The sequence below is a fragment of the Lycium ferocissimum genome, chromosome 7, assembly GCF_029784015.1.
Source record: "Lycium ferocissimum isolate CSIRO_LF1 chromosome 7, AGI_CSIRO_Lferr_CH_V1, whole genome shotgun sequence".
NCBI lineage: Eukaryota > Viridiplantae > Streptophyta > Magnoliopsida > Solanales > Solanaceae > Lycium > Lycium ferocissimum.
Window position 1 is genome coordinate 49,018,673 of NC_081348.1, and position 12,250 is coordinate 49,030,922.

General features: G+C 33.4%; 1 pseudogene; it reads right to left on the bottom strand.

Moving 5' to 3' along the window:
• Window positions 1–1,480: 1,480 nt before the first annotated feature.
• The window catches only part of LOC132062287 (methyl-CpG-binding domain-containing protein 11-like), a 13,165-nt pseudogene continuing 2,395 nt past the window's right edge, over window positions 1,481–12,250 (bottom strand).

Here is a 12,250-nt window from a genome sequence, read left to right on the forward strand (position 1 = left end):
CGGTATTTATAAGCCCCCCTGACTACTCTGGCTTATGGCGAAAAAGTTATCTTCTTCTCCATAGGTATCAAATCAAAGAGCAAGTTCGCTCAAACTCAGAATTCAGATCATCTAACAAGGCATGAAGGCGAAGGTACGTGAAATCAGGGCTTAGAAATAACCTTCCAAAGCTTGCGACTAACGAATGTGAATGCCATCAGGTCAAGATGAAGCGAGTTGAGAAGGAAAGGATGCCCTTAGCAGAATCATGTGTTTTCTTGAACAATGAAAGGAAAATAAAGAGTATCTATGAATACTAATTATGAAAATAATCATGATTTGTCTCATATTTGGAGAGACATGAGAATGAACAGAGAAATAAATGTTTTTATATAACTATTTAAAATAGGGAAATTGACAGATCCATCCCATAAACAACTTGTAATGTTTTTTTTGTCAAATTAATAGACAAACCAGATCATGATAATAGACAATATATAAGCTCAGACAACCTACAAAATATAAGACAATTTAAGAGCACTGTAACACTAAACCTCAAGGCCAAACATAGACTTTTTGGCATACATATAAGATATTTATCCTCTTACTTCAATTCCAGGATCCGCCACAGTTCATTCAGACGCTGATCATCGGGTAATATTTGTCCACGGTAGGCTAACTTGATTTCAACCCTCGTCTTTTCTTTAAGGGCAGCTTTACCATCTCCAACTGTGTCACCAGGGTTAATACTAAGTTTTAAAATAGAACCCGTACGCCTATGTCTGAAAGGGATTTTGAATACACCAGTATATCGAAGGATTAAGCTAGAACCTTTCTTTATTCCTAGAGAAGAAAGAGTTTGGTCGTTTCTTAAAACTGCACTACCCTCGCCGCTCTCTTTCACAAGCTTCTGTTTGTTAAAATAAAATCCTATTTGCTCTTGAATGTAAGCTTTAACAGCAGCTATGGTATCATCGGGCTCAACGATTAGGTTATATCAAAAGTGCCCTCAGGTCCAAATCGAGGTGTCAACGATTCTGATACAGCACGGAATTTAATCACGTTCTTGTAAGTGTCATCATGGATAACAATTTGCATAGTTCGAGTCAGTGACCATGGATCTTTGACAATAAAGGACAACATAAGCATTTTCAAAGCAGATGGTATTTGCATTGCATATCGCAGTATTAACGTAGAGATTCCTAAAGAATCAAGAGTATATGCATCACTTAGATTTCCTCCTCCATCATCACTCAAAAGAAGATTTTGTTTCTTGAAAGGAATCCCTTTTTCCTCTTGGATGTAAGCTTTAACTGCACCTATTGTATCTTTTGGATCAACCATTACGGTTAAAAAATTCTCATGCCGCGGTAAAAAAGATTTCACAAATTCAATCATATCATCTACGTTGCACGTCTCATCTTTAATCGTAATTTTCTTTGTTCGCTTCACTGAACATAGATCTATGACAAATCAAAACACAACAACCAAATTAGCAGTTTTACCCACGATTAAATCTGGATAAGAACAATAATATATATATCTTATTTTCCTCTGGAATAATCTCTATCTTATTTTCCTCGAGCACATTCAGTGAATCAGCAGCAGGAGCGGGAGCTTCTTCTGTAATTTCTTCTTGGCTAGCTGTGGTTGCCTTGTTGCGTTCAGCAGAATGAGATGAGGCTAAGGCGTCTGTCCCAGCTGGTTTACTCTCGTTCTTATTTTCCTAGACCACATCCAATGGTAGCTGTTTGTAGTCAGTTTTAGGCTGTTATCCACTTCAGCTTCTTGATTTTCTGGTTTCTCTGTGTTTCCCTCATCCAGTGTTTCTTCTTTTTCTTGCACAATTTCCATCTCATCTTCACTTGTTGGAGGCTCCTCGGGGACAATCTCGCCATCATTAGTCTTCTCCTCGTCATCCTTTATGTTTTCTCCATCTATGAGAACCTTCTTAGAGGCAATCTCTGCATCTTGGGCTTCTAGATCATCTGCATCTGGCAAAGCAGGTTCATCACTTCCCTCAGCTTCTTGCTCACCAGCATCCTCCTTAGCTCCTTTTTTGGAACTTGATTTCCTTGGTCTCTTACTGGGAGTTTCACTTTCTGGTGACTCAGTTGCTTTAGACTATTCACCCAATCTAGATGATCGTCTAGGAGTGTCACCTGAATAAATCAAAAAGTGGAGGATTCGTCCAATCAAGAAGGAACTTAAACAACATATTAAACAAACAATGAATTTGCAGCATATCATCCCAAGATTTACTAGACAATTCACTAGGAGACAAGTATTCCAGATATGCACCAAAAAAAGGGGAGAATAGAGAATATATATATACCTGTACCCCAATCAAATTCAGAAGCAGGAGGTCCTCCTGGATGAGATATCAGATACTTGTCCAGTTGCCTCTTATTCTTAATTTCGTCACCATCGGGTGCAACAAATACAATATCATTCCTTGTAGGGGTACCGCTCTTTCTTGGATTGAACTGGATAGACAAGAAATATACTTACCACCAACAAAATACCAACTGCTTTAAAATCAAAATACTTCCACAAATCGGCATTCTAAATAGAGACTCCACTTTTCTATTCAACCCTCTAGGCCACATATCTCATTCAGAAGGGGATAAAAGGCTAGATTCACTGATATTTCATAGCGGTTCCGCACAAGCAACTACAATTGGCGCCGCATTGAACAAACTTTGAAAGTAGCATTCAAGGTTGAAGTTGATTCAAGCTTCTGACAATCTTAAGAAATATTCAAACATCAACTGAATATCCACATGTTCATTAGAAGGGGGGAAACGAGGAAGTGTGCAAATCAGGTACCAGGACATACATTAGGTTTCAGGTAAGTCCTAACTGCTGGAATAAATACCTTCCCTAAATAAGCATCTATGCATACTCTAGATGTCTCATGGTCAATACTGCTACTGGTTGTCCCCTCAATAACATAAATAACTGTTCAGTAACTATCTTAACCCTTTCAAATTATGGCCTGGAAGCCAGGTGACTGGACAAAAGGTGATTAAATCAACCTACTAAAATTACTGCATCTTAATCGTGAAATTATACAGATTAGATAGAAGTCAATTCTGCCAAAGTTCTGCTCGTTTGGCCATAGATTTTGGCTCAGAGATTTGAAATAATATTTGGAGATTATTTCAAAAAAGTGTTTGTTTATCAAATTGGCCCATTATTTCTATTTCATACTTTGAAATATAGAATTTGAAGTTTCAGAACAGGTTTTCGGAGTTTTTCAAGTTTTCACTCACAAAATATCAACTGTGTTTTCATGTCCAAACACAACTTCAACTTTCAAATACGCTTTTTCAACTTCAATTTCAAATCTCAACTCAACTCATGTCCGAACGCCAATCAAATCCTGGTATAAATACCTTTCCCAAATAAGCATTTATGAATAGTATAGATGTCTCATGAAGAATTGCTCAGTAACTATCTTATCCCTCTCAAACTATGGGGTGGAAGCTAAATGAAAGAAAAAAGGTGATTAAATCCATCAACTAACACCACAGCATCTTAATTCTGACATTATACAGATTAGCTAGGAGATAATTCTGCCGAAGTTCTGCTTGTTTGGGCATAGATTTTGGCTCAAAGATTTGAAACAATATTTGGAGATTATTTTCATATAAGTCTTTCTTTATCAAATTGACACATTATTTCAACTTCAAACTTGAAATATAGAACTTGAAGCAAGTTTAGAAAACAGGTTTTAAGAGTTTTTTCACTTACGAAACTTCAACAGTGTTTTCATGTCCAAACACAACTTTAACCTCCAAATTTCCTTTTTCAACTTCAAATTCAAATACTACTTTTTTTCAAATCTCAACCCAACTCATGAGTCATGTCCAAACGCCGACTAAATGCTGGCATAAGTACCTTTCTAATTATGAGTTCAGTAACTATGGCCTCCTTTTAAAATTATGGCCTGGAAGCTATATGACTGAAAAGAGGTGATTAAACCAACCAACGAACACCACAACAACTCAATTAGCAAAACTATGCATATTATCTAGGAAACAATTCTGCCGGTTCTGAAATCATAACAAAAATAAATTCTATTATGTTCATAAGTCAAATTTGCATATACATACTAAATATACCTGATAATAGCTAACAAAACCATCATGGACCTACTTATTTCAGAGTTACAGGTCACTCATAATTGCTAATTATTCATTCAGATATAAAAGGGAAAAAATACCTAGGTCACAATTAGCGCTTAATATATTACTAACGTACAAGAAAAACATAAGTTGCAGAAATGAGGATGCTGCGATGGATGTGTGGGCATACTAGGAGAGATCGGACTAGGAACGATGATATTGGGACAAGGTGGGAGTGGCCTCGGTGGAGGATAAGATGCAGGAAGCAAGACTGAGGTGGTCCGGACATGTGCAGAGGATACGCACAGATGCCCCTGTGCGGAGGTGTGAGAGGTTGGCTAAGGACGGTTTCAGGAGAGGTATAGGTAGGCCGAAGAAGTATTGGGGGGAGGTGATTAGACGGGATATGGCGCAGGTGCAACTAACCGAGGGCATGACTTTAAATAGGCGGTTATGGAGGACACGAATTAGGGTAGAAGGTTAGTAGATAGTTGTATGTTGTCCTACTTAATTACCCTTTCATACTAGTAGTCACAGTGTTATTCTGGTAGTTTCGTGTCCATTAATCCCTGCTCTTTGTTGTTTTGTATTTCGACTAACTGTTGTCTATTGTACTTCGTTTATTGTATTAGTTTCCAATTACTGTTATTTTTCTTCATAATGCTTAGCTATAGTATTTTGTCATTGCTTCTTTACTTTCGTCAATTCTTCTCTAACCCCTTTTTGTCATGCTTTTTCTTGAGCCGAGGGTCTTTTGAAAACAACCTCCCTACCTCCTAAGGTAGGGGTAAGGTCTGTGTACACTCTACCCTCCCCAGACCCCACTTGTGGATTTCACTAGGTATATTGTTGTTGTTGTTCTACAAGAAAACACAACTCCAAATAATAAAAACAGCTAATCGAAATTTTATCACCAAATCATAGCCTCCTCATGTGAAATTTAAAGCAAACAACTCAAATGAAAAGCTAATAATCACAACCACATCAACCAAAATTATGTCTCCACCTTCAACCACTAACACACAGCTACTCTAAGATAATTTACATAACTACAAACTCAGATACGTGCCAGTTATGAAATCATAACAGAACTGAATTCTATTAAGTTCATAAGACAAATCTGCATACACATATACTAATAAATAGAAGTTAACTAAAGCTTAATGCACCTATGGCTACTTGTTTCAGAGTTATACGACATGTCACTCATAATTAACACCTAGGTCACAATTAATACTTCACATATCACTAATTCAAAACAAAAAATATAATCCGAAAGAACAAAAAGCAGCTAATCGAAATTAAATCACCAAGTCCTAGCCTCCTAATGTTAAATTTAACGCAAACATCTCAACTTTAAAGCTAATCAACACAAGAAATCAGCCAAAAGTATCTCTCCACTCTCTACCACAAAAAACTCAACTAAGCAAACACAATTTCCATAACAATAAACTCAGATCGTGCACAAAAAATTTCTGAAATGGAAAGCAGAAAACACAGCTCATACATATACCTAATAAGAAGTTAACTAAAGCATAATGCACCTGTTGTTTAAGAGTTACTCAACATGTCACACATATATATTAATACCTAGGTCACACACTTCACATATCACTAATTCAAAACACAAAATATAATCTGAAATAACAAAAAACAGATAATCGAATTTAATCGAGTCCGGAGCCAAAATGGCATTTTTTTGCAGCCATTAGCCCAAAATAGGCTGCCTTTTTTTTTTATACCACAATGGGTATTTCGTTGGATACCCACACAACACTGTTCGGTGCCTCACTAATAAGTTGCATTTGGCTACAAGTGTAGCGAAATGCAACAAATTTTTTTTTTTTTTTTTAAATATTTCGTGAATTTGAAAGAAACTAATTGATTTTTTTTTTTTTTTATTTCGTGAATTAATTCACGAAATATAACTGATTTTTTTTTTGTATTTCGTGAATTAATTCACGAAATATAAGTGTTTTTTTTTTTTTTTTAAGTTTTTTTTTTTTTTTTGCATTTCGTGAATAAAAAAATGAAATATGGAAAATATAATTTTATTTCGTTCATCTAAAAACGAAATTTGAATATATATATATATATATATATATATATATATATATATATTTTGCATTTCGTTGGTAGATCAACGAAATAGGATAAAATATATTTTTTTATTTCGTTGATATACCAACGAAATAGGAAATTATAATTTTTTTTTTTGCATTTCGTGTATTAGAAAACGAAATAGGATAAAAAAAATTTATATATTTTTTTATTTCGTTTGTATAAAAAAATAGGAAAATAATTTTATTTTCATTTCGTTTATATAAAAACGAAATAGGAATATAATTTTATTTTCATTTCGTTTATATAAAAATGAAATAGAAATATATATATATATATATATATATATATATATATATATATATATATATATATATATATGTGTGTGTGTGTGTGTGTGTGTGTGTGTGTGTGTGTGTATTTTTTTTTTATTTCATTCATATACCAATGAAATAGGATGAATATATATATATTTTTTGTATTTCATTTATATAAAAACGAAATAGGAAAATAATTTATTTTTTTTTCGTTTATATACCAAAAATGTTTTGTTCTATTTCGTTGGTATATAACGAAACCCCCCCCCCCCTTTTAAAAAAAATCGCTATTTTTAATTTTATTTTTTTTGTTCATTTTGATCAATCGAAGACGAGCATTGAATAGTTTTTTAAAATAATATCTTTTACATTTCGTGATATATATATATATATATATATATATATATATTTGACCAATGATTAGTCGTGTGTCAAGATTCCGAAACGTCAATATTTTATATAGAATTTTATTTTTTTTACGTATAATAATGAACGAAATATGTTTTGTTTGGAAAAAAGATTTTGATTTAAGCGTGTTATTTTTTAATCATATATTTTTTTGAATATAAATATAATTTAAAAAATATAGGGAGAAAAATAAAAAAAAATTGTATAACTCCATATTTTACGTGTTTTTTTTTTTTTTGAACTTCGTATTTTTTCGAGATCTCACGCGGACAAACGCCGTAGGCGGTTTGGCGAAAATAAAAAAAATTCAATTTCAATTTTTCCCCAAATTGGCTTGAAATTTTCAATTTCTTATAAGATGATGATACGCAATAGATTTCAAAAAAATCTCGGGGTAATGTTAATGTCAATTTCATGAATTAATTTTCACATATAAAGTTGACTAAAATAACCTTATAGTCAAATACTAAGTTTTTTCAAACAAAAAAAACTTAAACCTTTTCAACCCCTAAAATGACGATCCGAACGTCTACGTATCAATTGATTTTCATTGGTATATGAATGAAATATATATATATATATATATGTAAAGATCAAAAATAAAAAAAATATTTTATCCTATTTCGTTGATCTACCAACGAAATGCAAAATACATATATATATATTCCAATTTCGTTTTTAGATGAACAAATAAAAAAAAAAAATATATATATTTTCAATTTCGTTTTTAGATGAAATAAAAAAAAAATTGTATTTTCCATATTTCGTTTTTTATTCACGAAATACAAAAAAAAAAAAAAAAATCATTTATATTTCATGAATTAATTCACAAAATGCAAAAAAAAAAAATAGTTATATTTCATGAATTAATTCACGAAATACCCCAAAAAAAAAAAAATTAAACCAGTTTTGTTCAAATTCACGAAATATAAAAAAAAAAAAAAAAAAAAAAAAAAACCTATTTCGTTCTAAAATTCACGAAATGCAAAAAAAAAAAAAAAAAATTTGTTGCATTTCGCTACACTTGTAGCGAAATGCAACTTATCAGTGAAGCACAGGAACAGTGTTGTTGGGTATTTCGTTGTATAAAAAAAAAAAAGGCAGCCTGTTTTGGACTAATGGCTGCAAAAATATGCCATTTTGGCTCCAGACTCGAATTTAATCACCAAATCATAGCCTCCTAATGTTAAATTTAAAAGTAATCAACACAAGAAATCAGCCAAAAGTATCTCTCCACTTTCAACCACAAACACGCAACTAAAGCAAAGACAATTTCCATAACTATAAACTTAGATCGTGCGCAAAAAATTTCAAAAATGGAAAACAGAAAATACAGCTTATACATTGATATAGAGTCCGGAGCCAAAAGGGTATAAAAATACACGGTATAAACTAAAAGGGGGCGGCCAAAAATTTATATACCAAAAGGGGTATAACGTGGATCAGCCCACGTTATACCCCAACTTTTTTTAAAATCTGTCAGATTCACAAACAGAAAAAAAAAATTGCATAAAACGTGGATCCCTCCACGTTATACAAATATATATTTGTAAAACGTGGATCCCTCCCCGACTCTCATTCAGTTGTTGCCCTAAATTTTTCATCGTCTCCGCCGCCTCTTCCTCCATCTTCTAAACTTACAGATTGATCTCCTTCTCCTTTTTCTTCTCCTCCATTTATTTTCTTTTAAAACCTTGCGGTTACAATCTAATTTTTGGAGCAACTTGTTCATCCTTATCTTTTGTTGCTATCTAAATTAAGGTATTTTTTCTAGCTCATATAATTATATATTTCTAGTAGATGTAGAATATTTGTTTGTCTTATATATCTGAATTGTTATTTTTTATTTGTGTTATTTTAATACGTATAAGATATATATTTGTCTTATTTGTGTTATTTTAATTTGAACTTAAGATATGATTGTTAGAAGCATTATTATATAAAAGGTCCGATTTGTTTAGTAGCACTTTTGAAGAAATTTGTTGTTATGTTCTTGTTATTTTTGTGGATTGTTATATAAAATTTGGGTCGATTTGGTGACACTCTTATACGATAATACATGTGTTTCCTTTTCAATGCTCAACTGAATACTTGTTTTCTCCAATTAAAAATTAGTGCGCTTAGATATTTACATAAGAGCTTTAGGAAGATCTACTCCTAAGTGGCTAACATTATCAACGGTCCAACATTATTTTTGTGGATTGTTATACCTTTAATGTGATATTTATATAGTCAGAAAAGTGAAATTTAATTGAGGCCTCAGTAGCCCAAAATAAAGATATTTAAAATGTCATGATAATGCTTTATTATATGGGACCTAAGTCTAAGTGGGTGGATAATTATTTTGTCTATACCTTATAGGCATTAATGTGGTCCACTATCAGTGGTTTCTAAATAAGGCGAATGGAAGTCGACTTTATCTAGCCAGTGCATATTTGTTCTGCTAAAATTGGAATAATAATTTTTTTTAATAGTAAGTTACTCCAAATAGCTTGATCTGGACTTTAATTTTTTTTTTATCTAAGGTATGGAGCTTCCACGGGTATGCGTACATCCGGGGCCAGAAGTGTATGATGTGTTAACACTCCAGGAGAAGCATCGATTACAGGCTATGTGGGATGGTGCCTTGACAGGACCGACCGGATGCCTATTTCCACGCCGCGCGGATACCGAATTTTGGAAGCACGTGAAGCGTCATCCTTTTCATCCGCGCATCCTTGACTACTTTGGCCCGTGTGTGGATTTAGGGGAGTAGTAGAGGTAGGATGTGTATCATATGATTGGGCGGTCATCACTGCACTTATAGAGAGATGGCGTCCTGAGACGCACACATTTCATCTGCGTACGGGTGAGGCAACCATCACATTACAAGATATTGAGATCATGTTTGGCATGATTGTTGATGGTAATCCCTTGAATGATGTTAATGCTAGAAATATAGGTATTGTTGGGTGGCAACAATTAATCCATGAGCTTATTGGTTGGGCACCCGGTCTGGATTGTTTTAATGGTGTTAGTAGGTTAGAACTAAATAAATTAATTGAATATGTTAGAGGCTTAGATGACATTACAGATCAGACCCCAGAAATTATTGTGCAACAGCGGGTTAGGTTGTACTTGCTATGGCTTTGTGGCGGCACGATATTTTCGGATAAGTCCGGTGACTTACTTAATTTAGACTATTTGTTTGACATGCGTGATCTTAAAGCAATGAGTAGACAAGCTTGGGGAGCGGCTGCATTGTCATATTTGTATATTTGTTTATGCCGCGCTTCGTTGAAGAAAGCCAAGGATGTGTGTGGATTCATTTCTTTATTGCGTAGTACGTGACCTTTAAAATTATATAATTTTATTTGGTTGTCCTATTTGGTAGTTATAAGGTTTTTATGTATTTATTTTAAATTTTTAATATAGGTTTGAGCTTGGGAGCGAATTATACCGATGCAGCCACCACCCAGGGCCCTTCAGCCACACACGCCTCTTGCACGAAAGTGGACTCATCGTAAAGCTCGCGAAAATGAGGCACGTGTTGTGCTACCCATATGTAGGGATGTATTGGACAACCTAACGGATGGTCGGGTATTTTATCATAATTATGGTTGTTAATGGCGTTTTGATATAATTGTTACGCTTATGTGTAATTTATTTATTTTATTATCATGTAATTTTATGTTCTTTCTATCGTAGTTTGTGTGGCAGCCTTATTCGCAAGGTCATCATTAATGGACTCTCTGAGTGCTGTCGGCGTGGCCAAGATATTTGGAAGGACTCCCTGATTTGTTGGTTGCGGATAAAAAGTTTTGGCCGCGCGCTGTTGAAAAGAAGTTTGATGAATACTGGGAGAGGTCCCTAAAGCATACTGACATGCAGCAATACAATGCAACTGAAGGGGTCTTTGAGATTCTGACATTTGCACACGAAGATAAAGGCGGAAATATCCATAAAGTCTCTGCTGGAAAAAGTGTTCGTGTGGGAAATGGAGAAACGCCATATGCCATGTTCACATGCAATTAAATTTTGTGATATCCGCGGAATTCAACCAAAGGACTATGTTAGCAAGTACTACAGTTGCAGGTTTTACAAGCAAACGTACAGTGAAAATTTTTCACCGTTGGGTGATGAGGCATATTGGCCACCTTCTCCCTTCAGTTTAATTGCAAACACTGAATACGAGCGAACTTCAGAAACGCAGACTATAACTAGAAGGAGGAATGAAATGGATACAGCTCTTGCTCGTATGGCTAGAAAGTGTAGTACGTGCAAGCAAACAGGTCATAACAAGAATCGCTGCCCCAACAGAAATCAGTAGTTATTGTTGCTTGTTGGTTTTTATGTTTTTTCTTAACTTGTATGATTGTTGTTTCCTTATGTAATCTTCCAAGAATATATAACATGTCTTGTGCCGTTTAATAGTTATCATGTAATTTAACATTTATTACTTAGTTAATGTGTGACGTTTATTTAACTTATATTTTATTTTTAATTTATGTTCTCATATATAACACATATTTAATTATTGCATGTGTTAAAATATTTATTTGAGTTATTCACTAAAATTAACTATATGCTTTAAAAATTAAAAAAATCAATAAAATTTTTTTATTAAAAACATAGCCGAATATGATTTAAATAGAGGCAACGTCTTACAAACTATTTGTAAAATAGTGGGAAAAAAATTAATGAAACGTATAACGTGGAGGGATCCACGTTTTACAAATATATTTTGTAAAACGTGGATCCCTCCACGTTTTACGTAATTTTTTTTTTTTTTCTGTTTGTGAACCTGACAAATTTTAAAAAAATTGGGGTATAACGTGGGCTGATCCACATTATACCCCTTTTGGTATATAAATTTTTGGCCGCCCCTTTTTAGTTTATACCGTGTATTTTTATACCCTTTTGGCTCCGGATTCCATTGATATACCTAATTAGGAAGTTAACTAAAGCATAATGCACCTACTTGTTTGAGAGTTACTCAACATGTCACGCATAATTAACACCTAGGTCACAATTAACACTTAACATATCACTAATGTACAAAAAAAAAAAACATAATTCCAAATAACAAAAACAGCTAATCAAAATATAATCACCAAATCCTAGCCTCCTAATGTTAAATTTAATGCAAACAACTCAAATGAAAAGCTAATAATCACAACGATAGCACCTAAGTAACAATTAACTCCTAACATATATCACTAATTCAAAACAAAATATAATTCCAAATAACAAAAACAGCTAATCGAAATTTAATCACCAAATAATGTTAAATTTAACGCAAACAACTCAAAGAAGCAAATAATCACAAGAAATCGGCTAAAATTATCTCCTATCTCTACCACAAACACGTAACTA